The sequence below is a fragment of the Odocoileus virginianus genome, chromosome 1 (assembly GCF_023699985.2).
Source record: "Odocoileus virginianus isolate 20LAN1187 ecotype Illinois chromosome 1, Ovbor_1.2, whole genome shotgun sequence".
Lineage (NCBI taxonomy): Eukaryota > Metazoa > Chordata > Mammalia > Artiodactyla > Cervidae > Odocoileus > Odocoileus virginianus.
In genome coordinates this window covers 59,982,239-60,005,297 of record NC_069674.1, presented here as the reverse complement: position 1 = coordinate 60,005,297, position 23,059 = coordinate 59,982,239, and positions in this window count along the sequence as shown.

Here is a 23,059-nt window from a genome sequence, read left to right as displayed (position 1 = left end):
CCAGAAACAAGGAGAGAGGTCTGAACTGATCCTTCCTGAGCACCTTCAGGGAGAGGGCACACCTGCTGACAGCTTCACCCCGGAGTTCTGTTCTCTAAAACCGCGAAACAATAAGCTTCTGCTCTTCTAAGTCACCCAGGATGTGTCCTTTGTAATGGCAGCCCAAGGAAACGCACTGGGCCAAGGAGGAAGGTGGGAGTGGGTGGGAGGGCTCCAGGCCCTGGCACTGGAATCCAGCCACCGCGCGCCAAAACCCAGTCCTGTGATTTCACACAATTGGCCAGCTCCTTAAGCCTGTTCCTCCAACTATAAATTGTTTAGGGATTCCCTGGTGGCTGAGTGGTAACGAATCCGCCTACCAATGCAGGAGACTCGGGGTCGGTCCCTGGTTCAGGAAGATCGCACATGCCACGGAGCACCTAAGGCTGAGCGCCATAACTACTGAGCCTGTGCTCTGGAGCCCACAGGCCCTACAGCCCGTGTTCTGCAACAAAAGAAGCCGCAACAGTTGGAAGCCTGTGCGCAACACCTGGAGAATAGCCCCCACTCACTGCAACAAGAGAAAAGCTCAAGCAGCAATGAAGATCCAGCGTAGTTCAGTTCAGTCACTCAGTCATGTCTGACTCTTTGTGACCCCATGAACCACAGCACGCCAGGCCTCCCTGTCCATCGCCAACTGCCGAAGTTCACCCAAACCCATGTCCACTGTGTCAGTGATGCCATCCAACCATCTCATCCTCTGTCGTCCCCTACTCCTCCTGCCCTCAATCTTTCCCAGCATCAGGGTCTTTTCCAACAAGTCCACTCTTCACATGAGGTGGCCAAAGTATTGGAGTTTCAGCTTCAACATCAGTCCCTCCAATGAACATTAAGGACTGATCTCCTTTAGGATGGACTGGTGGGATCTCCTTACAGTCCAAGGGACTCTCAAGAGTCTTCTCCAACACCACAGTGGAAAAGCATCAATTCTTTGGTGCTCAGCTTTCTATATAGTCCAACTCTCACATCCATACATGACCACTGGAAAAACCATAACCTTGACTAGACAGACTTTTGTTGGCAAAATAATGTCTCTGCTTTTTAATATGCTGTCCAGGTTGGTCATAACCTTCCTTCCAAGGAGTAAGTACCTTTTATTTTCATGACTGCAGTCATCATCTGCAGTGATTTTGGAGCCCAGAAAAATAAAGTCAGCCACTGTTTCCACTGTTTCCCCATCTATTTGCCATGAAGTGATGGGACCAGATGCCATGATCTTGGTTTTCTGAATGTTGAGTTTTAAGCCAATTTTTTCACTCTCTTCTTTCACTTTCATCAAGAGGCTCTTTAGTTCTTCTTCACTTTCTGCCATAAGGGTGGTGTCATCTGCATATCTGAGGTTATTGATATTCCTCCCAGCAATCTTGATTCCAGCTTGTGCTTCCTCCAGCCCAGCGTTTCTCATGATGTACTCTGCATATAAGTTAAATAAGCAGGGTGACAATATATAGCCTTGATGTACTCCTTTACCTATTTGGAACCAGTCTGTTGTTCCATGTCCAGTTCTAACTGTTGCTTCCTGACCTGCATACAGGTTTCTCAAGAGGCAGGTCAGGTGGTCTGGTATTCCCATCTCTTTCAGAATTTTCCACAGTTTATTGTGATCCACACAGTCAAAGGCTTTGGCACAGTCAATAAAGCAGAAATAGATGTTTTTCTGGAACTCTCTTGCTTTTTCAATGATCCAGCAGATGTTAGCAATTTGACCTCTAGTTCCTCTGCCTTTTCTAAAACGAGCTTGAACATCTGGAAGTTCATGGTTCACATATTGCTGAAGTCTGACTTGGAGAATTTTGAGCGTTACTTAACTAGCGTGTGAGATGGTGCAATTGCGCGTAGTTTGAGCATTCTTGTCATTGCCTTTCTTTGGGATTGGAATGAAAACTGACCTTTCCCAGTCCTGTGGCCACTGCGGAGTTTTCCAAATTTGCTGGCATATTGAGCGCAGCACTTTCACAGCATCATCTTTTAGGATTTGAAATAGCTCAACTGGAATTCCATTGCCTCCACTAGCTTTGTTCCTAGTGATGCTTCCTAAGGCCCACCTGACTTCACATTCTGGGGTGTCCGGCTGTAGGTGAGTGTGAGTGATCACACCATTCTGATTATCTGGGTCGTGAAGATCTTTTTTGTACAGTTCTTCTGTGTATTCTTGCCACCTCTTCTTAATATCTTCTGCTTCTGTTATGTCCATACCATTTCTGTCCTTTATCGAACACATCTTTGCATGAAATATTCCCTTGGCATCTCTAATTTTCTTGAAGAGACCTGTAGTCTTTCCCATTCTATTGTTTTCCTCTATTTCTTTGCATTGATCACTGAGGAAGGCTTTCTTATCTCTCCTTGCTATTCTTTGGAACTCTGTATTTGAATGGCTATATCTTTCCTTTTCTCCTTTGCTTTTCACTTCTCTCCTTTTCACAGCTATTTGTAAGGCCTCCTCAGACAGCCATTTTGCTGTTTTTGCATTTATTTTTCTTTGGGATGGTCTTGATCCCTGTCTCCTGTACAATGTCATGAACATCTGTCCATAGTTCATCAGGCACTCTATCAGATCTAGTCCCTTAAATCTATTTCTCACTTCCACTGTATAGTCATAAGGGATTTGATTTAGGTCGTACCTGAATGGTCTCATGGTTTTCCCCACTTTCTTCAATTTAAGTCTGAATTTGACAATAAGGAGTTCATGATCTGAGCCACAGTCAGCTCCTGGTCTTGTTTTTGCTGACTGTATAGAGCTTCTCCATCTTTGGCTGCAAAGAATATAATAAATCTGGTTTTGGTGTTGACCATCTGGTGATTTCCATGTATAGAGTCTTCTCCTGTGTTGTTGGAAGAGGGTGTTTGCTATGACCAGTGCGTTCTCTTGGCAGAACTCTGTTAACCTTTGCCTTGCTTCATTCTGTATTCCAAGGCCAAATTTGCCTGTTACTCCAGGTGTTTCTTGACTTCCTACTTTTGCATTCCCAACCCCTATAATGAAAAGGGCATCTTTTTTGGGTGTTAGTTCTAGCAGGTCTTGCAGGTCTTCATAGGACCACTCAACTTCAGCTTCTTCAGTGTTAGTGGTCGGGGCATAGACTTTGATTACTGTGATATTGAATGATTTGCCTTAGAAACAAACAGAGATCATTCTGTCATTTTTGAGATTGCATCCAAGTACTGCATTTCAGACTCTATTGTTGACTATGATGGCTACTCCATTTCTTCTAAGGGATTCCTGCCCATAGTAGTAAATGTAATGGTCATCTGAGTTAAATTCACCCATTCCAGTCCATCTTAGTTTGCTGATTCCTAGAATGTCGATGTTCACTCTTGCCATATCCTGTTTGACCAATTCTAGTTTGCCTTGATTCATGGACCTAACATTCCAGGTTCCTATGCAATATTGCTCTTTACAATATTGCTTTTATGTGTGGGGCCACCCACTATGGATGGCTCATGGTGGAGAGGTCTGACAGAATCTGGTCCACTGGAGAAGGGAATGGCAAACCACTTCAGTATTCTTGCCTCAAGAACCCCATGAACAGTATGAAAAGGCAAAAGATAGGACATTGAAAGATGAACTCCCCAGGTCAGTAGGTGCCCAAAATGCTACTGGAGATCACTGGAGAAATAACTCCAAAAAGAATGAAGGGATGGAGCCAAAGCAAAAACAATACCCAGTTGTGGATGGGACTGGTGATAGAAGCAAGATTCGATGCTGTAAAGATCCAGCACAGCCCAAAATAAATAAATAAATAAAATTATTTTTAAAAAATTGCTTAGATAGTTCCTGTCCATAGGTTTGTTATGAGGATTAAATGAGATAATCATTTAATCCTAGTCACATGGTTAGCCTCACATGGTAAACATAGAATAAATGTAAGTTAGCTTCTGTTAAGGGGCTACGGAATCAGATTATCAAAGTACGGGTTACAGGGGACATCCATCTGTAATCTTCGCATCCTAGATTTTACTTTGTATACCCCATAAACTAATGCACATTTTCTACCATGACAATTAAAATTATTTATCTGAGTGGCTGATTCACAAACATCACAATTCTCTTCAAATCCCTTTTTCTATATGGCTGTTTCATTAAATCACTCTTAACTTGCAAATCCTCCATTGAACCTTCTTTTCTTTATGCATCTCCATCCATCTCCACCCCACAGCCTTTCCTCCTGGGGAGATGTCTTTTCCTCCTCACCCTTTCTGTTGACTTTGCACACCTATGACCATAAATCCTCCCTGCTCTCTAGGTGTTCTGCCTAGAGACACCTCCCATTGTGGGCCCTACCCTCCTTTCTGTAAGCTCCTTCTCCCCCAAAACCCATCCACATTTGATTATCATGACTGGAAATAGGAGGCTGGTTACCACTCAAACCTAAACCACATCAACTACCTTCTGACTCCATCTCACCCACAACTGATAAAAATAAGCCTTTAAAAAATAGAATAGATTAATCCAGCATCTCCGCATTGCCCCAGGAGGAACTCCTTCTCCACGCCCTGGATGGAAGCAGCATGTGCAAGATGAGGGAGGTCTGTGTGGGTAACAGGTCACAGGAGAAATTCTCTGGGCTCCTCTCCTGCCCTGCCCTACACCAGTGTTTCTAGACACTTGCAGGGAAAGGCAGAACAGAGGACCCAATAATTCATCTGCAAACCCACACAGAAGGAAGCCAAGTCACCCTCCCTTCACCATTTTCATCACCGGTTCAGCCCTTGGGAGTCTCCCCCAACCCATTTCAGAAGCAGCGTCCAAGATATGGGTTGGATCAAGTGCCACAGTGCACAGAATTATAATGAGAGAAGCTCTTCCACTCTACCCAACATCTTGATATCAATCAACAGCAGTAGATGGTTCCCATTTTTGCCTGCCAACTCTCTATTTGGAAGAACCTGTCCCTTTCTGTTCTGTATGAATCTCATGACAATCAGGCAGTGAAGCCACTCCACTGACTCTTCAGTGAAAGATCTAGCCCCAGGTGATGCCACTCACTAAGAACATAACTGTCAGTTTCTCTCAAATAAACAAGGCTCAAGGACAGCAGCCTGTGGGGCCCCTTGTCACACAAGTGGAGGCAAATAGATGCATGAGGGGAAAGGTTGTCATCCCATATGCCAGATAAGGCTGCACCTCTCTTTTTGGTCTTGTGATATCGATACAGTTACCAATCTGGTCTCTGCCTCACTGAGACCTGTTGATTAGATTTGCATACAGGTAATTCTGGGAGAAGAGTTGAGGGGACATGAGAAGGTGGTGCCCTTGGCAGAGAACGGTGAGGATAGTAACAGTGGCTGGTCAGCTGGATGGTGTGTCGGAGAGACTGGCCTCTGGGAGGGACCCCGATAGGTCCCCCTTCCTCCCAACTTTAAACTCTGTTAAGAGTGTGGGAAATTCTGAGAAACAGCACATACCGGTGGCTCATCTCCTTTCCACACTCGGAAAGACACATAGACAGCCCAGCCCTGCAAGGATGGAAGATAGTCAACAGCAGGGAGCTTTGCGATCTTTCAGAGTGAGACTCGACGCTTTGTTCCCTCCATTCCCCCTACCCTCTTACCCCAGCCCCACCTCCCCACCCCCACAAGGGGAGGAGAGGAGAGGTCCCTGGGCTCCTGAAGTAGCCCAGCCTGTTACCTCTCTGAGAACTTGTGTGTGTTTGCTTTCCAAGCTCCAGGAACATCTGCATAGGGCTTTGCAGAGCCCCACTGAAATTCCTGGCTTTGGCTCTTCCTTAATTTACAGCTTTACTGCCATCATCAGGAAGGCTCCAGGCAAAAGCAGTGGTAATTCAAAGACTCTGTAGTCGAGAGGGCCCAGGGGTCTTGGAAATTTTTTGCTTGGTTGAAAGCAGAAGCATACCCAGGAAAGGCTTTTTAGCTCTGTTCATCCCCGAAACATCATTACAAAGAAAACTCAAAGGCAAATTTGGACTAGAATAAAGTAAGTGTTATTGTAAACAGGAAGTGTTATGGGTCTGCTAGGAAAAGGAACATTTATTTGGAAGTTACCAAGAGAAGCCAGTCTGAGATTTCTTTACCCTGTGCTCTGCATAAAGATTAGGTTTGTTACCGGAGGCATTTATGAAGAGCAATTGCCCCCAAAGCACCTGGTAGGAGGACTATTCAGAGGTCATTTTCCTAATCTGAGACTTGCTGGGCAGGGTAGAATGTGGATACAGGTGCCCCAGAAACTCCATCACTGTCTGTCTTTGCGGCCTTGAAGCCATCTGCACTCCCCACCTTAGCCACTGACCTCCACCTCCCATGCTGCTGGGACAGGGCTGCCAGCTCCACCACCACTGCCATTCTGAAGTCGATTAATGTTCTTGGATGTGGGACTGTGTCAACACAAAAGCACAATTCAGGAACATGCTCCTCTGTTCCTGTTCTCATCTCCCAACCAGATCCACTTCCTAGCTCTGTTTCTTACAAGAGCACCTCCGTTTTCTCAATCACCAGACATACTTTCCCTCCACTAACCCTACCCATAAACCCACTGTGTAGTGAAGAATTAACCTCACCCAGAATAGAAGTCTGGCCTTTGCCCTTGGCTCCTGGGAGGTGATCTCTAGGCCCTTGAAATGTCCTTCCTGATTTGTTGAGCTGGGGCCCTCAGATAATATAACGTGTGATTTATGGGATGCTAGGTAGGAACTAGGTTAGGAGGATTTTCCAAAGATGGCCACAACAATATCTTTTATTCCATGTGCCCTTTGAAGGTCTGAGCTAACCATGTAAAGGATCCAACTATTCTGAGGCTGTCATGTTGTGAAGAAGGCCATATGTGGGTATTTCAGTTGATACCCTCTGCCCAGGTGCCAACATGTGAGTGAAAGCACCAATGATTCCAGCCCTCAGCCATCGAGTTACCCCCAGCCATTTGAGTCTTCTTGGCTGAGGTCTCAGATATTGTGAAACAGAGAACTGATTCCACTGTGCTCTTCCCAAATTCCTGAAAACCGAATTCTATGAGTGTAACAAAATGGTGGCATTGTGACTCTTAAGTTTTCGTCCAGTTTGTTACCCAGCAGGTAGCTAATACACTTTCCTGGTCATCCAAGTATGGATTAGATTCCCATTCTCTGGACTCCTATGACATCTCATTCTAACATTTTGTACTCTGTTATCATAGTCAACTCATTCATCTGTACCCCATGCTAGACATTTTCTGTGAAGTCAGAGACTACATTAGGTATCTATATCTTCTCAGCACTCTATGCAGTGTCTAACAAAAAAAAAAAAAGGCAATCAATAGTAATTTTTCAACAAATAACCCATAAAATTGTGCCACAAGAGCACAAGAAGACCTTCCAAAAACAGCATACAGCGGGACAAAAAGTCCAGAACACGCACCTGGTGAGTCAGATGTATCATTTTACTGTATGAAGCGAAGCACCTCAAGTCAATAAGAGGGTTAACAAGAGACCAAGCCCAGTTCCACTACAAAAATAGCTTTCAATTTGTGAATTTTTCATGAAAGGAAAGCAAGTTCTGCCCTGAAAGAAAGATACAGATAGCAGAAAGGCCAAAAGGTCAGGAGTATGGCTCTGGATGGTAAATTACACTATGAGTTTAGGCCACAAAAGGATTCAAAGAAACAATATCCAGCCAAACTTTATCTAAGGCCTAAAATTAATTATTAATCATAAAGCCTGACCCAAAGCTACTGAGGTGAGAACTGAATCCTGTTTTCAAGAAAGTCTTCTATGCTGCTCAAAAGATCTAAGGAGAAAGGCCAGGGTGTCACACAGGGCAATGATGATAGGATCAGGAAGATTCATTTACTGGATATGGAAAATTAAAGATTAACTATTAATTATGTAAATATAAACATTTTAACTCCTTGGCCAAGTAAAAACTTTAAAAACATGGAATATTATCTAACCTTATTTAATCTAATTTAATCTAATCTATGCAGTCCATGGAGAAAGCAGTGGCACCCCACTCCAGTACTCTTGCCTGGAAAATCCCATGGATGGAGGAGCCTGGTGGGCTGCAGTCCATGGGGTTGCTAAGAGTTGGACACGACTGAGCGACTTAGAAGCAGCAGCAGCATGCAGTCCATGAAATTCTCCAGACCAAAATACTGGAGTGGGTAGCTTTCCCTTCTCCAGGGGATCTTCCCAACCCAGAGATCGAATCCAGGTCTCCCACATTGCAGGCAGATTCTTTACCAGCTGAGCTACTAGGGAAGCCCTCATTTACTGAATATGGAAAATTAAAGACGTTTTCCCAAGGAGACAAGATTTTATTCAGAGAAGCCAGAGAAAACAACCAATTCTGGCAAATGCTGGAGGGACATACTTGCTAAAAGACACTCAACCACTGGAGAGGACTGAAGTCTTGGAAACATGAAAGACGGTTCTTTAAAAACTTAAAAGACTGAAATGTTTACTGATTTTTTTAATATGTAACACACACACATGATATAAAGTTCAACAAGTATAATAAACCATAATGGAAAAGAATATGAAAAATATTATATTTATATAATATAGTTATATAGTTATATATATATTGTTATAACCCTTTATATATTACATATATTTTTATGTGTATATATATAGTTAAGTATACATAGTTTTATGTATATATATAACATATATAGTCATATATATAAAACCCTTTATATATTACATATATTTATATATATAGTTATATATATATAGTATAACATATATATAGTTATATAGTTACATATATATAAAATCCTTTATATATTATATATATTTATGTGTGCTCAGTCATTTCAGTCATGTCCAACTCTGCGATCTTATGGACTGTAGCTGCCAGGATCTTCTGTCCATGGAATTTTCCAGGCAAGAGTACTAGAGTGGGTTGCCATGCCCTTCTCCAGTAGAGCTTCCCAACCAAGGGATCAAACCCTCATCTCCTGCTTCTAATGCATTGAAGGCAGATTCTTTACCCACTGAGCCATTGAGGAAGCCCAGTATATTTATATATGTATATAAATGCATACATAATCTTATATATATAACTGAATCACTTTGCTGTATACCAGAGGCCCAACACAACATTATAAATCAACTATACTTCAATTAAAAAAAGAAAAGTAAAATAATTCAATGGGTATTAAAGGGTATAAACTACAAACTAAGACTCCCTAAGAGTGAACTTTAAAGTCCCAGTTTTATTCTGAAATTTTAGAATCTTTGAATTGTGTTATTTTTGCTTAATTCAAGAATAGCATTAGGAGTAATTTTCTCTGCGCCAAGAAAAAAAAATCTATTCAATCTGTGTGTAGTGTCATTATTACTGTCACTTTCTATCTTGACTCAACTCTTCTTAATTTCAAGTTACTTTCCCTCCTCTCCACATTTTGAGATTTAGGACCATGGCAAAATCCTACCACCTAGTGGAAAAATTCTCCATCCTTCATTCTAGATCCTTTTTAGAATTCAGAATGCATGAGCTGTTTGCCTTTGGTTACATATGTAGGTTTTAGGGGAATGAGCTGCTAAAAAAAAAACACCTTTAAGCAATGAAAGATTGTGTAAATTTTTGCCTCAGAGATTTCAACAGTGTTACCACCTCTTAGGTGGGAAGTAGTCACTGGGAAATGCAGAGATCTCCAACCACTGTGAGGACTTTTTTCCATTTTTGTGTTTAGCATTGATAACAGTTTTAATCTCCTGCACATGTTGAGCAAGATAAACTCACATCCACATCTGTCTCTGGGAGTAAATCAAACTCAGAAAAAATGTAACCTTCACCCTGAAGTCTGTGAAGCAGGATCCCCTTCTTTTTTTTTTTTTTTTTAATTTTTATTAGTTGGAGGCTAATTACTTTACATCATTACAGTAGTTTTTGTTATACATTGATATGAATTAGCCCTGGATTTACATGTATTCCCCATCCCAGTCCCCCCTCCCACCTCCCTCTCCACCCGATCCCTCTGGGTCTTCCCAGTGCACCAGGCCCGAGCACTTGTCTCATGTACCCAACCTGAGCTGGTGATCTGTTTCACCCTAGATAATATACATGTTTCAATGCTGTTCTCCTGAAACATCCCACCCTCTCCTTCTCCCAGAGTCCACAAGTCTGTTCCATACATCTGAGTCTCTTTTTCTGTTTTGCATATAGGGTTATCGTTACCATCTTTCTAAAGTCCATATATATGTGTTAGTATATTGTAATGGTCTTTATCTTTCTGGCTTACTTCGCTCTGTATAATGGGCTCCAGTTTCATCCATCTCATTAGAACTGATTCAAATGAATTCTTTTTAATGGCTGAGTAGTATTCCATGGTGTATATGTACCACAGCTTCCTCATCCATTCGTCTGCTGATGGGCATCTGGGTTGCTTCCATGTCCTGGCTATGATAAACAGTGCTGCGATGAACATTGGGGTGCACGTGTCTCTTTCAGATCTGGTTTCCTTGGTGTGTATGCCCAGAAGTGGGATTGCTGGGTCATATGGCAGTTCTATTTCCAGCTTTTTAAGAAATATCCACACTGTTTTCCATAGTGGCTGTACTAATTTGCATTCCCACCAACAGTGTAAGAGGGTTCCCTTTTCTCCACACCCTCTCCAGCATTTATTGCTTGTAGACTTTTGGATAGCAGCCATCCTGACTGGCGTGTAATGGTACCTCATTGTGGTTTTGATTTGCATTTCTCTGATAATGAGTGATGTTGAGCATCTTTTCATGTGTTTGTTAGCCATCTGTATGTCTTCCTTGGAGAAATGTCTGTTGAGTTCTTTGGCCCATTTTTTGATTGGGTCATTTATTTTTCTGGAGTTGAGCTGGAGGAGTTGCTTGTATATTTTTGAGATTAATCCTTTGTCTGTTGCTTCATTTGCTATTATTTTCTCCCAATCTGAGGGCTGTCTTTTCACCTTGCTTATAGTTTCCTTTGTTGTGCAAAAGCTTTTAAGTTTCATTAGGTCCCATTTGTTTATTTTTGCTTTTATTTCTGAAATTCTGGGATGTGGGTCATAGAGGAGGATCCCCTTCTTTCAATAGATTTTGAGGTTGCATGTTTACAATGAACACACAGCAATTCTGCTTTTTCATAGATATGAATTTCCTGATGCTTTATTTAGCTTGACTATCACAGGAAATCATGTTGAAGGCAGAAAACTTGCCACAGAAATTATAGACCGAAGATCTGACTAAGGCAATGGAGCAGAGAAAGAGAGAAGAGGAAGAAAAAAACTGAAATTTTCCTGGGAGACTTCAGTCTATTTCAACACGAGATCAACATGAATTGACCTTGAAAGAAAAGTAAGATCTTTGCACTTTTCCACAATTGCTTTCGTCTTCCAGATGGAATCTTAGTTTTAGTTCATGCCATCACTGGCCCCAGCCCAAGATGACTACAGACGGCGTAGAAGAAAAAAACATCTGTCAATAGGGACTCAAGAAAAATACTGCTGGTATTCCAACATCCTGCCTGGTATGTGTTCTGTCTTGCCTGCTTATCTGCTAGAATATTCCAGTGTTTGCACATCACCCAGCATTTGATTGGTTCACTTTGGGATTCCTGCACCGTGAAATAGAGTGTCCTGTTTCCCCATTCATCTTGCACTTTCACATTTCACACTCTAGAGTCCATTCCCGGTTACTCAGTCCTGATCAGAAGCAGAAGTTCCATCTCCCATTTCTGAAGGCTTGTTGCCAATATTTTTCTCAGATTTCTTCACATTAACCGATGTCCTTCAAAGAAATTCCCTTTTGGGCCTAAACAGAAGCATCTGACACATTGAACTAGTAGAACTCATGTGCTTTTTAAATGAATTCTTTAAATAAGAATACACACAACTATATTTTTGTCTTCTGCACCTTTAAATATCTTCATGGAAAAGCAAACATTCTTCTGATCTTGTGGGGCAAATGCAAGGCAGACAGTTTGATGGGAGTACTCAACTTTAGCATCTTTTCAAGTATACCTAACTTCCTAAAAAGGAGGCAAGAGAGCAAATTGCAGGGGACATATTATATCTCTGATATAGGTCATAGCTTTACAGGGGATGTCAGGAAGTCCAAAATAAAAATAAATAAAATAGAATATATAATAAGTAACTAAAGAGAATAACGTAACTAATACCATAGGCTATAGATCCATAACGTCTCTTATTTCTAATCTCTCAGATGAGCTTTAGAGAACCACTCTAAGTGTTCAGTGGTGTCTGACTCTTTGTGGTGGACTGTAGTCCACCAGGCTCCTCTGCCCTAGAATTTTATAGGCAAGAATACTGGAGTAGGTTGCCATTTCCTATTCCAGGGGATCTTCTCAACCCAGGGTTCAAGCCCATGTCTCTTGGGTCTCCTGCTTTAACAGACAGATTCTTCACCACTAGTGCCACTTGGGAAGCCCTAGAAAACCGCTATATTCACCCATAAAGTATCCTTGAGTGTCAGAGGCAGAATTCTAAGCTAAATAAATCTCTGATCTAATGCTTTCTTAAACTAGGACAACAGTAAAGACCAAAGAATAAGTAGATATGGAGCTAAAGAGCAGAGACTCAAAAACCACTCAAAATGCTACTAAAGGTGAGTGCTAAAACAATTGGAAATGGAAACTCTGTCTAGGAAACTGATACTAAATAGATACAGGAAAAGCTTGAGAAGAGGAAATGCAGCCTCACCCTGTGGGTTTGCACAGGACCCTGGGCTTGGTTTAAGGCTCCACTGTTGCCTTCTTGAAATTCTTAGTAATTTACAAACAAGGGGCCTGCCTTTCCATTTTGCACCAGACACCCACAAATTTGTTGATCCTGCAATAAATTCAGAGTGTAAAGAACTTTACCACTATTGGCAAAGTGCCTTTTTTCCCTCATGTCCGAAATAACAGACAAACCTGCAGAGAGACTAAAGCAATAACAAAGGCAAACCACTCATCTTTCTCTGCAAGATCCCCTTCCTGTCTTCCCTGACACCTGAGCTTCCCACAGTTATCCTGCCCCAGGACAGCAGGCACATGTTTAAAGAAGACATGACTTGACAGCCTCTGACGCAGCCTGGTCAGAGTCCCCCAAGCAGTGAATTCCTCTTTAGAAGCTGACATGAACACTCCATGTTAATAAAGTCTTTCTTTGCTCAACTGACAACTCAAATCTTTCTCTATTATACACCTTTCTTCTTGCAGAATCCACAATCTGCCTTTGATGAGTAAAGAGCTACCACTGTTAAACAGGAGAGTAGGCCTTCAAGGCCTAGGAGCACGATAGACTCATTACCCCAAAATATTATCAATAAGCAGAAAATTGTAGGAAAGACACATGTACATAAATACCTCCCTAACAGCTGAAGATTCTTTATTCATTTATTCAGAAAGTCTCCTCCTGTTGCCAGACACTGTCAGGCACTAAAGATTCATGGATGAATAAGAAAGACATGGTTTCACATTAAACCAGAAGTTGCTGGTGCCATGGTTCTAGTATCTGGAAGGATAAATCTGTAGGCAAATAAAAATAATTAAAAAGAATAAAGCCAACACACTGAAGACAGAGGATCGAGAGAGGAGTAGGATGGCCCTGATGGTTTATGAATTCCTAGTTGCAATTGTTCCTGAGACCCAGGTTCTGTGAGCCAATGAATTTCCTTTTTGCCTTAACTGATTTTTTTTTAAGACATGGTTTCTGTTGCCATGGTGATTAGAGTCCAGGTAAAACTGACTATGAGCCAAGGGCTATGCTAAGTGCTTCACAAGCATGTTATCTCTCTTCAAACATACCATTAGGTTGATGATTATCATTCTCACTTTTATAAAGAACTAAGGTGGAGAGAGGTTAAGCTCCTTTACCAAAGCCACACAGCTATCAGGAAGCAGACCTAAGATAATAATCTAGTGTGCCCAACTCCAGGTCTTTCTGGTGCCTGAAAATATTAGGGTAAGTCTCCCTGAAGTAATAAATCCAAAAATGTTTTAGAGACTCTGTCTGAGAAGAGTCTGAATACCTGAAGAAGAGGTGTTGAGATGGAGGGATTAGAAAAGTTCCCCCCAAACAGAAGAGACACCGTGAATGAAGACATTGCAGTGGAAATGACATGCTATAAGTAAGGACCCACAAAGCAGGATTTGGGAACTATTATAGATTTTTTTACCAGGGAGAATATGGATTTACATTTTTAGAAAGTTTATTCTAATGACTTCAGAGAATGAGAACTTGAAACAAACCAACCTTGAGTCTGAGAAACCAGTTAGGAGGATGTTGTGATCATTCAGACAAACAACAGTGATGACCCTAAGTAGGGCACAGCTGGGGCAGGGGGTAGGGGGAGGAAAGAATGGATATGAGAAATGATTTATCAATAGAAGGTAAAATAAAAAAGCCTTGATGACTAAATTGCATATGATAGTAAGGAAAAGGGAGTAGAGGTGGCCCTCAAGCTCTGGTTTGCAGATGGTGATGCTCCCAGCTAAGCCAGGGTATACAAGAAGAGGAGTAAGTTTCATGGGGAAAGGCGATTAGCTTTATATTGGACATGTTGGGTTTATCTAAGTCTGGATACTGGATAGGCAATTAGCTCCATACCTGAAGCACAGTAGAAAGATCTATATTGAAGAAATAGATGTAGAAGTTCATCTATAAGTAAAAAAGGCGTTTGAAAACATAAAATGAAGTAATCCAGAAGAGCAGGAGCAGCAACAACGGAGAGGCAGGTAGAGCAAGAGGGGAACTAGGAAGAAATAGGAGAGAAACCCTACAGGCACAGAAGGGACCCAGGAGAGTGCTGACTCAGAGGTCAAGGAGGTGAGGAGTTTTGCGAAGGGAATGATCAACAATGTCAAACGCAACAAAAAAAGACTCGTTAAGAAGTTTAAGGCCCTCCCTGGTGGTCCACTGGTTAAGAATCCACCCGCTGATGCAGGAGACACAGGTTTGATCAGTGGTCTGAGAAGATTCCACCTACTGCAGGGCAGCTAAGCCCAGTGCTACAACTACTGAGCCTGCAAGATGCAATTTCTGAAACCTGCACACCCTGGGGCCTCTGCTCCATGACAAGAGAAACCCCCATAAGAAGCGCATGAACCACGACTAGAAAGTAACTCCTGCTTGCCGCAACTAGAAAACATCCACGTGCAGCAACAAAGATCCAGTGCAACCAAAAATAAATAAATGTGTTGGGGAAAAAGAACAAGTTTGAGAAATGGTCATGGGATCTAGCAATGAGGTCATCCATTATAACCTTAACAAGGACAGTTTCGGTAGACAGGTAGAGGCAAGTGTCAGATTGCATCGTGCTTTCAGGAATGGATGGGAGGTTAAACAATAAGAGACAGTGAGTGTAGGCTATCATTTTGAGAAGTCTAGACAAGGAGAGTAAGAAAAAAAGATAGTGGCCAGTAGGGGTAAATGGAGAAAGATCTCTATGAATGGGAGAGACTCAAACGGGTATCTACAGGAAAAGAAGGAGCTAGTGGAAGGGGACCGATTGACTAATCAGAGCATGGTCCTAGGTTAGGAAAAGAGGTTGGTATCAAAGTGAGAAGGCAGTTCACCTTGACCTGAGTCTTGAGAAGAAGCCATGGTTGGGGTGAGGTCGTAGGTAGGTCTGTAGAGAGAAAAGGTGGCATCTGGAGTAATCTTCCAGATGGCATCAACCTTCTCTCTGAAGGTAGAATGACCATCCATCCCAGCCTTCCAGGGAATGAAGACTCCCATGAGTGATGGCCAGCCTATTGTCTGGGAGGGTGCCTTCCCTCCTCTGAATTTTTCCAGCTTCTAGTCTCTGGGCCACAAAATTGGAAACTTAACCATGCCTTATCTCTTGTTTTGCCTCTGTGTGGTAATCTTGTCTCCCTTCTTAGGGATAAGTTCCAGGAGAGCAGAATGTCTGCACGGTGAAAAGACTCTGGAACTTAATAAATTCCTGTTGTTTCATAGGAAGATACTTCCCAACGGAGGCCTGACAATCAGTTACCTTGTGCGGACCTTCCTAAAAGCGGGGTCAGAGAGGCCCCTTCCAGAGAATTTCTCCAAATCCAAAAGAGCTATCAGCCCCTCACTAGAGCCAGCAGAAAATCTCTCCCTCACCTCAAACCCCACTCTCACCTTCTTTATGTGAGTAAGAAAAGGAATGGCCACTCTCATTAACCAAGTTCTTACCAAGTCCTAGATGTCGCTCTGTCCAATCTTCATGGCAACACTGTGAGGCAGGTATTTTTCTCATTTTTTAGATGATGTGACCAAGGCTCAAAAAAGGTAAGTAACTCAGCCAGTCACACAGCTCATGAGCAACAGATCCAGATTCAAAGGCAAGTCCTTCAATCCCAAAGCCCACCATCTTCACCACCATCAAGGTGGCCTCCTAGCTGGGTGGCTGTTTCTCCCAGGTGTAGCCCACAGCTGTCCTATGTCTGATGCAACCATTCATTCTCCCTTCAGCATCACCCACTACATTTTAACTCTTGCCTTCTTTCTTCCTTTCAAATTGTCCTCCTTCCTCTGAAATAACCAACTGCCACCAGGTGTCCCTCCTCTCCTATTTGTCCGCACCACTTGGCTCTGTTGCAAGTCAAAGCAATGCAGGCAGCCTGGAAACCCATCCTAGCTTAATCCAGTTACACAAGTTCCTATTACCGAGCCATCAGTTATAGCCTGGGGATGCCCAAATGCGAACATCAGGAAAGGGTACAGCACGAATACACAATGACAAGGCAAAATCTGAGAGGGTCACATGAAGTGCTGGGCTCAGAGGAGGCGCAGCTTGCACTGAGGCATGAGGAAACAATTATGAATGATTCCTTTGTGACTGCCACAAGTATTCTGGAAAAAACCTGGGTTTTCTCTCATCTGTTCTAAATGAAGTTTAAAAATAGGTCCCGGAATGTACCTCAAAGGCTAGCTAATGTCTTTTCCATCATTATTTTTTGAGTCTGTAAGAAACTGTTTTTGAGCCCCTAAATGGATTTACAGTAATTCAGAAGTTGACCCCATCTCATCAATATTAAAGAAGTTTGCTAATTTGGGTAGGATCAGTGAAGAGGATGTGGAATAGAATTCTAATTTAGCCTTTTTGTGGCAATATTTGAAACCACTTTGGGGCATGGAACGTTGGACATTTTTAGCCTTTAAGAAACCGTAATTAAATTATTAACTGGTTTTTTGATTGTTTGACCTGCCCTGTTTGTTCATCAGACAATAAATGCTCTGTAGCAGCAAGTATTCCACATTCAGGAAGGATATTCCTCATAGAATAAGCTTGTTACAATCCATTTCTTTGAGGATTCATGCATGAAGAATGAATCATGTTTCACAACTTAAAAGAGGATGTGAGAGTCAGAGGAGGCCAAGAAACAAAGAGAAATTAGGATCATGACTTCTGTTTCCACAGTCCATTTATTCTTTATGTGTGGAGAAGACACAGGCAGCATTTGCCAGCCTCCATCCGGGAAATTTAAGATGCCACAGCCTGACAGGTGGGATATGTACATCACTCCAAAGGGGTCTTATCTGCCCTTGTTAACCTTTACATCCTACTCCCCATGAGGCAACTGCTCAGTCATGTTCAACTCTTTGCGACCCCATAGACTGTACTCTCTCAGCCCCCTCTGTCCATGGAATTTTCCACACAAGAATACTGGAGTAGGTTGCCATTTCCTACTCCAGGGGATCTTCTTGACCCAGGGATTGAATTTGCATCTCGGTCTCCCCTGTATTAGCAGGCAGATTCTTTACCACTGTGCCACCTGGGAAGCCCCACATTCCTGGCCTAAAAACAATTGTCTACAGGAAAATCCCTACGTATTTTATTGGCAAGACCAACCTTGAAGTAAAGAAGAACAAAATTTAAAATTTCTCTGATTTGTTTTTGATCAATAATGTCACTTTCCTCTAGGTGCAGTTTAACTTCTCTTGGATGGTGAGAAATTCAGAGGTAACACAAGTTGTATCCAAATGAACTCTTAAAAAAACAGAAAATGCAACTAAATTGGACAAGTTTTTAACCCTTGCAGTTTAAAGAGTTGCACCTCACCGCCTAATAGCTGATCGAGTCCCTGTCTCAACAGTTTTGCTCCTCAGGTGCTGAAGATTGAATTAATCACTTGACTCACTTCATGGCCTATCACTGTCATTGGCTTCAGGTGACTATTGACTATTTTGGTATTGACTTTTTTTAATCCCACCAACTCTGAGTCACTTAAAGCTGTTATATCAAAGAGAAGGGTGACCATTTCTAGATGTGATTCCCAGTACCCAGGAAATGTCAATATTCTGTCCAAGAATCCATAAAACGTCTTCAGATGAAAATACACAAGACAGGAAGGTTCCATTCCAAACGACCACAAGGCATAGTCTGATGTAACTGGGGTGAGGGCAGGGGGATTCTAAGAACCCTGAGCAGCATCACTTTTCTTAAAAACAAAACTGAAATCTGTGTCTTGAGATTAAGATTGATCACAACTTTTTCAACCTGTGAAAAGACAAACTGCCAGAAAGTCGACCAGCCTGGCCAGGCCTGTGTGTCTCCTGTTCCAAGAAGCCCTCAGGTTATGATACTGCAAAGCTTCTACTGCAAAAATAATTATTCTCTGCTCTCCTGGGACAGAAAGTGGAGCAGACCCCTTGTTTGGCTTCCCCCGACGGACTCCTCACCCTTCAGCGTTCCCAGGTTCTCCTTCACATCTTCTGCTATTAGAATAGCCCTCCATGGGCCCTCCAGACAAGTGAACAGCCCCTTAAAGTGGAGCCTCAGCCAAGCAGGTTGAGAAAGCAGAGAGGAAGGGAGAGGAAAGAGAAAAGATATGTGCAGGAAGAAATGGTGGATTCTTCTGAAGACTTTTATGGGTCTTTTGACTAGAGACTAATAGTGTTCCCTGGGGATTAAAACTAATAACCACAGATGATCAGATGGTCCCCCTATTTATATACAATTTATTAGTGACTTAAAAACAACAGAGCCTGAAAGACTTTCTATCAACTTCCTGGTTCTCACCAGCAGCAAAACACTCGCACTTTACAGACAAAATTCTCTAAAGTCAGGAAGAGTCAAGAGTGGTGAAGACCTCACTGCAACTCATGCAGAGAGAATCCAAACACAAGCTTATACTGAACCCACCATTTGTCCAGCCACCCTAACCAAACTGTACATCAGACTCGTCACAGCAACTTTGTAAGCCCATGAATCCCCAATCCCAACCCCTACCTACTAAGTCAGAATCATGGAGGGTAGGATCCAAGAACCCGGGTCTAAGTCTCCCAGGTGATACTTGGACAGCCATGGACCTGCTTTTTCCTGTCGTGGTAACAGATCATGACTGGTTTCTTACACATTTTATTTGCACAACCAGATCAGAAACCCATTTGGAGCCAGGATGACGCCCTAGACCCTTAAATCCTCTGCAGTGTCAGCCCACACAGGTGGGCACCACGTATATACCCAACGCTTGCTCATTACAGGGAATTAAGTTTGTTCTGAGTTGCTTTTCACTGTTTTTTTTTAATCCTTTCATCTTCCTGCAAAGCAAAATTATATTTCAGTAAGGTTTCCCCTATAAAAAAAAAAATTTACTGAGAAGTTTTTATCTTCACCAAATGAGACTAAGCAGACATATGGATTCCAATAAGAATATTTTTAATTTCCTCTTTAAAAGAAAATATATTTCCTGACTCTGTGGAAAGATAGTTCGTAGTCCTAGAATTCTTTCTCCTTTTCACAGCTTCTTCCGGGCAAATTCATTCACAGAGGAGATAGATTACCAATCTTTTCTGGTGGTCTGTTTCTTTTGCTCATCCTCTACTGAATTTAAATGGGGTCATTATTTTAAGCAGGAATAAAATTATTTTATATACCATAACTCAGAGAGATCTTGTTTCCATTAAAATTCTAAGACATAAAAATGGGTTATAATACAATCGTTTGTGCAGTATAATTTCCCAAGACGCCTCAGTCCAAATGTCACACACACCAAAATTGTTCTCTTTTCTATCACAGACTGCTGTTAAAAGAAAAAAAGCTATTGTTTTGTGTTATTTTAACCCTGCTGGTTTTCTTGTTCTTACCCAAGAGCCTTGCTTTGGAGACTGGAGTCCACTGGGGAGTTCTGTCAGATGACCCTGGTCTTTCCAGGAGAGAGAAGGGCCCATGTTCCCTAAGTTGCGGCCGGCATCCACACTGCGAAGCTGGGACCTCCTCCTTCCAGGCTGTTCCACACCCCAGTGGTCTCCAGCTGTCACAGCATGGTGTTGTGTGTGGGGCTGGGCCTGGCTCACCCACAGGTGGTTGCCAATCAGAACCATCTGAGGAGCTTCAGCAAGGCTCCCCAGGGGCCTCACGATGGATGAGGCAGTGCATTGGCCCTGGGGTCAGAAGACATGGTAATCCATCCACCACAGCAACACCAGGAAGGGCATGCAGACAAAGCCCACTGCCAGGAAAAAAAAAAAAAAAAATCATCTCTTTCTGAGCCTCTTGTGAACATAAACAAAGTCCAAAAAAATAAAAACTTTCCTTCTCTTTCCCTATCAGGACATGAGTCAGTCAAACAGTCCCTTCTATTTATTTTTCTACTCCTTTGCCTTCCTTTCCTGTCCTGGCTCTCCCCTGACACTGCCCACTCGTGGGCAAGGCATTAATCCAGGACAGACAACTCCTGGCTCCACTCAGGGAGGCAAATGCAGATCCTTCTGTTCTTCAGACTAGATCGTTTAGGAAACAACCAATCCTCTGGCTTATATTGATCACCTCTTGTAAACTGAAGACTTGGGAAAAGAAGGCTGAGTGCCCAAGAATTGAGGGTTTGGAACTGTGGAGCTGCAGAAGACTTTAGAGTGTCCCTGTGACTGCAAGGAGATGAAACCAGTCAATCCTAAAGGAAATCAACCCTGAATATTCATTGGAAGGACTGATGCTGAAGCTCCAATACTTTGACGACCTGATGCAAAGAGCCTACTCATTGGAAAAGACCCTCTTGCTGGGAGAGATTGAGGGCAGGAGGAGAAGAGGATGAGATGGTTGCCTGGCATCACTGACTAAATGGACACAAATCTGAGCAAACTCCTAGACACAGTAAGGATAGGGGAGCCTGGCATGCTACAGTCCATTGGATCACAAAAAGTTGGACATGACTTAGCGACTGAACAAGAACTTGTAAATTAGCTTAAGTTGTTTTCCAAAAAGCTATCTATCTCCACTATCCCTGATCAGATCAGATCAGGATGCACAGAAGAAAAACATTTAGCACTAAGGCCCCAACAGGAGATGTTAAATTTAGTTATTTCTCTTATACTGCTTTTAACATTAATAATTACAACAAAAACTAGCATTTATTGAGTACTTTGTTTCTGACACTGTTGTAAGTCATTCATCATTTCTTTTAAGACTCATAATAGTAACAGTAGATTTTATAATTATCCAACTTTACTGATAAAAGAGGAAAGAGGTTAGTTTCCCCAAAGCCACAGTAAATGGTAGCACCAGGACAAATCAGACAGTTGGGTTCCCCAGCCTGTGTCTCAACCACCATATCTGACTGCCAAGAGAATACTTGTAACCAAAAGATATGAAAGTTGTTATGCAAGATGAACAAGTTCTCAAGACCTAACGTCCGGTATAGTGACAACAGTTTAGCAGTACTGTATTGTATACTTGAAATTTCTAGGAGTATAGATCTTAGATCTTTCCATACACAGCACACACATTCATACAAGTAGCAACTATGAAGGTGATGAATATATCAATTAGCTTAATTATGTGACCATTTAACAATGTATGCATAGATCAAAACATCACTACAGACCTTAAATACAAATAAATCTACGTCAATTATATGCCAAAGCTATTTTTTAAAGGAAAAAAATGCATGATTTTTTTAAAATTTATTTTTCTTTGGAGGATAATTGCTTTACAATGTTGTGTTGGTTCCTGCCATACATGAACATGAATCAGCCGTAGGTACACATACGTTTCCTCCCCCTTGAACCTCCCTCCCACCTCCCACCCTGTCCTACCCCTCTAGGTTGTCCCAGAGCACCTGGTTGAGCTTCCTGCTTCATACAGCAAATTCCCACTGGCTATCTATTTCACATATGGTATATGTTTCAGTGCTGCTCTCTCAATTCGCCCCACCTGCTCCTTCCCCCACTATGTCCCCGAGTCTGTTCTCTATGTTTGTGTCTCTATTGGAAGTGTTAGTCGCTCAGTCATGTCTGACTCTTTGCAACCCCTTGGACTACAACCTGCAAGGCTCCTCTGTCCATGGAATTTTCCAGGCAAGAATACTGGAGTGGGTTGCCATTCCCTTCTCCAGGGGGTCTTCCCGACCCAGGGATTGAACCCCAAAGTCCTGCACTGCAGGCAGATTCTTTACCATCTGAGCCACCAGGAAGCCCTTGTGTCTCTATTGCTGACCTACAAGTAGGTTCATCGTACCATTTTTTCTATATTCCATATATGTGCATTATTACATGATATCTGTTTTTCTCTTTCTGACTTACTTCACTCCGTATAACAAGCTATAGTTTTATCCACCTCACTGGAACTGATGCAAATTCATTCCTTTTTATGGCTAAGTAATATTCCATTATATATATATGTGACAAGACCTCTTTACCCATTCATCTGTCAATGAACATCTAGGTTGCTGCATGATTTTATTAAATAAAAATTTTCCAAATGTTAACACTTACCATAGTTCCTTTAAACATACATACACACACACACAAACACAAACTTTTATTTTCTGAACCATTTTGGAATTGAAGACATGATGTCACTTTATCCTTAAATGCATACATGTGTGTTTCCTAAAAACAAAGATTCTCATATAACCATGATATGATTATTAAATCAGGGAATTAACACTGACATAATACCATTATCTAGCCTACAGACCCTATTCAGATTATTCCAGTTGCTCCAATAATAGCTTTAATAGCAAATTTAAATCCTTGTGTTGCAAAAAAGGAGACTACATGTAGCCAGCAATATTTTAAAACATAAAACACCATCAATAGAAGTTGTGAGTCTGTGAATCCAAATACCTGGAGCCAGGGTGCCTGGAGTTCCCCAGGCTGTGTGGATGACTACGGCTCCATAGACACCATACAGGCAGG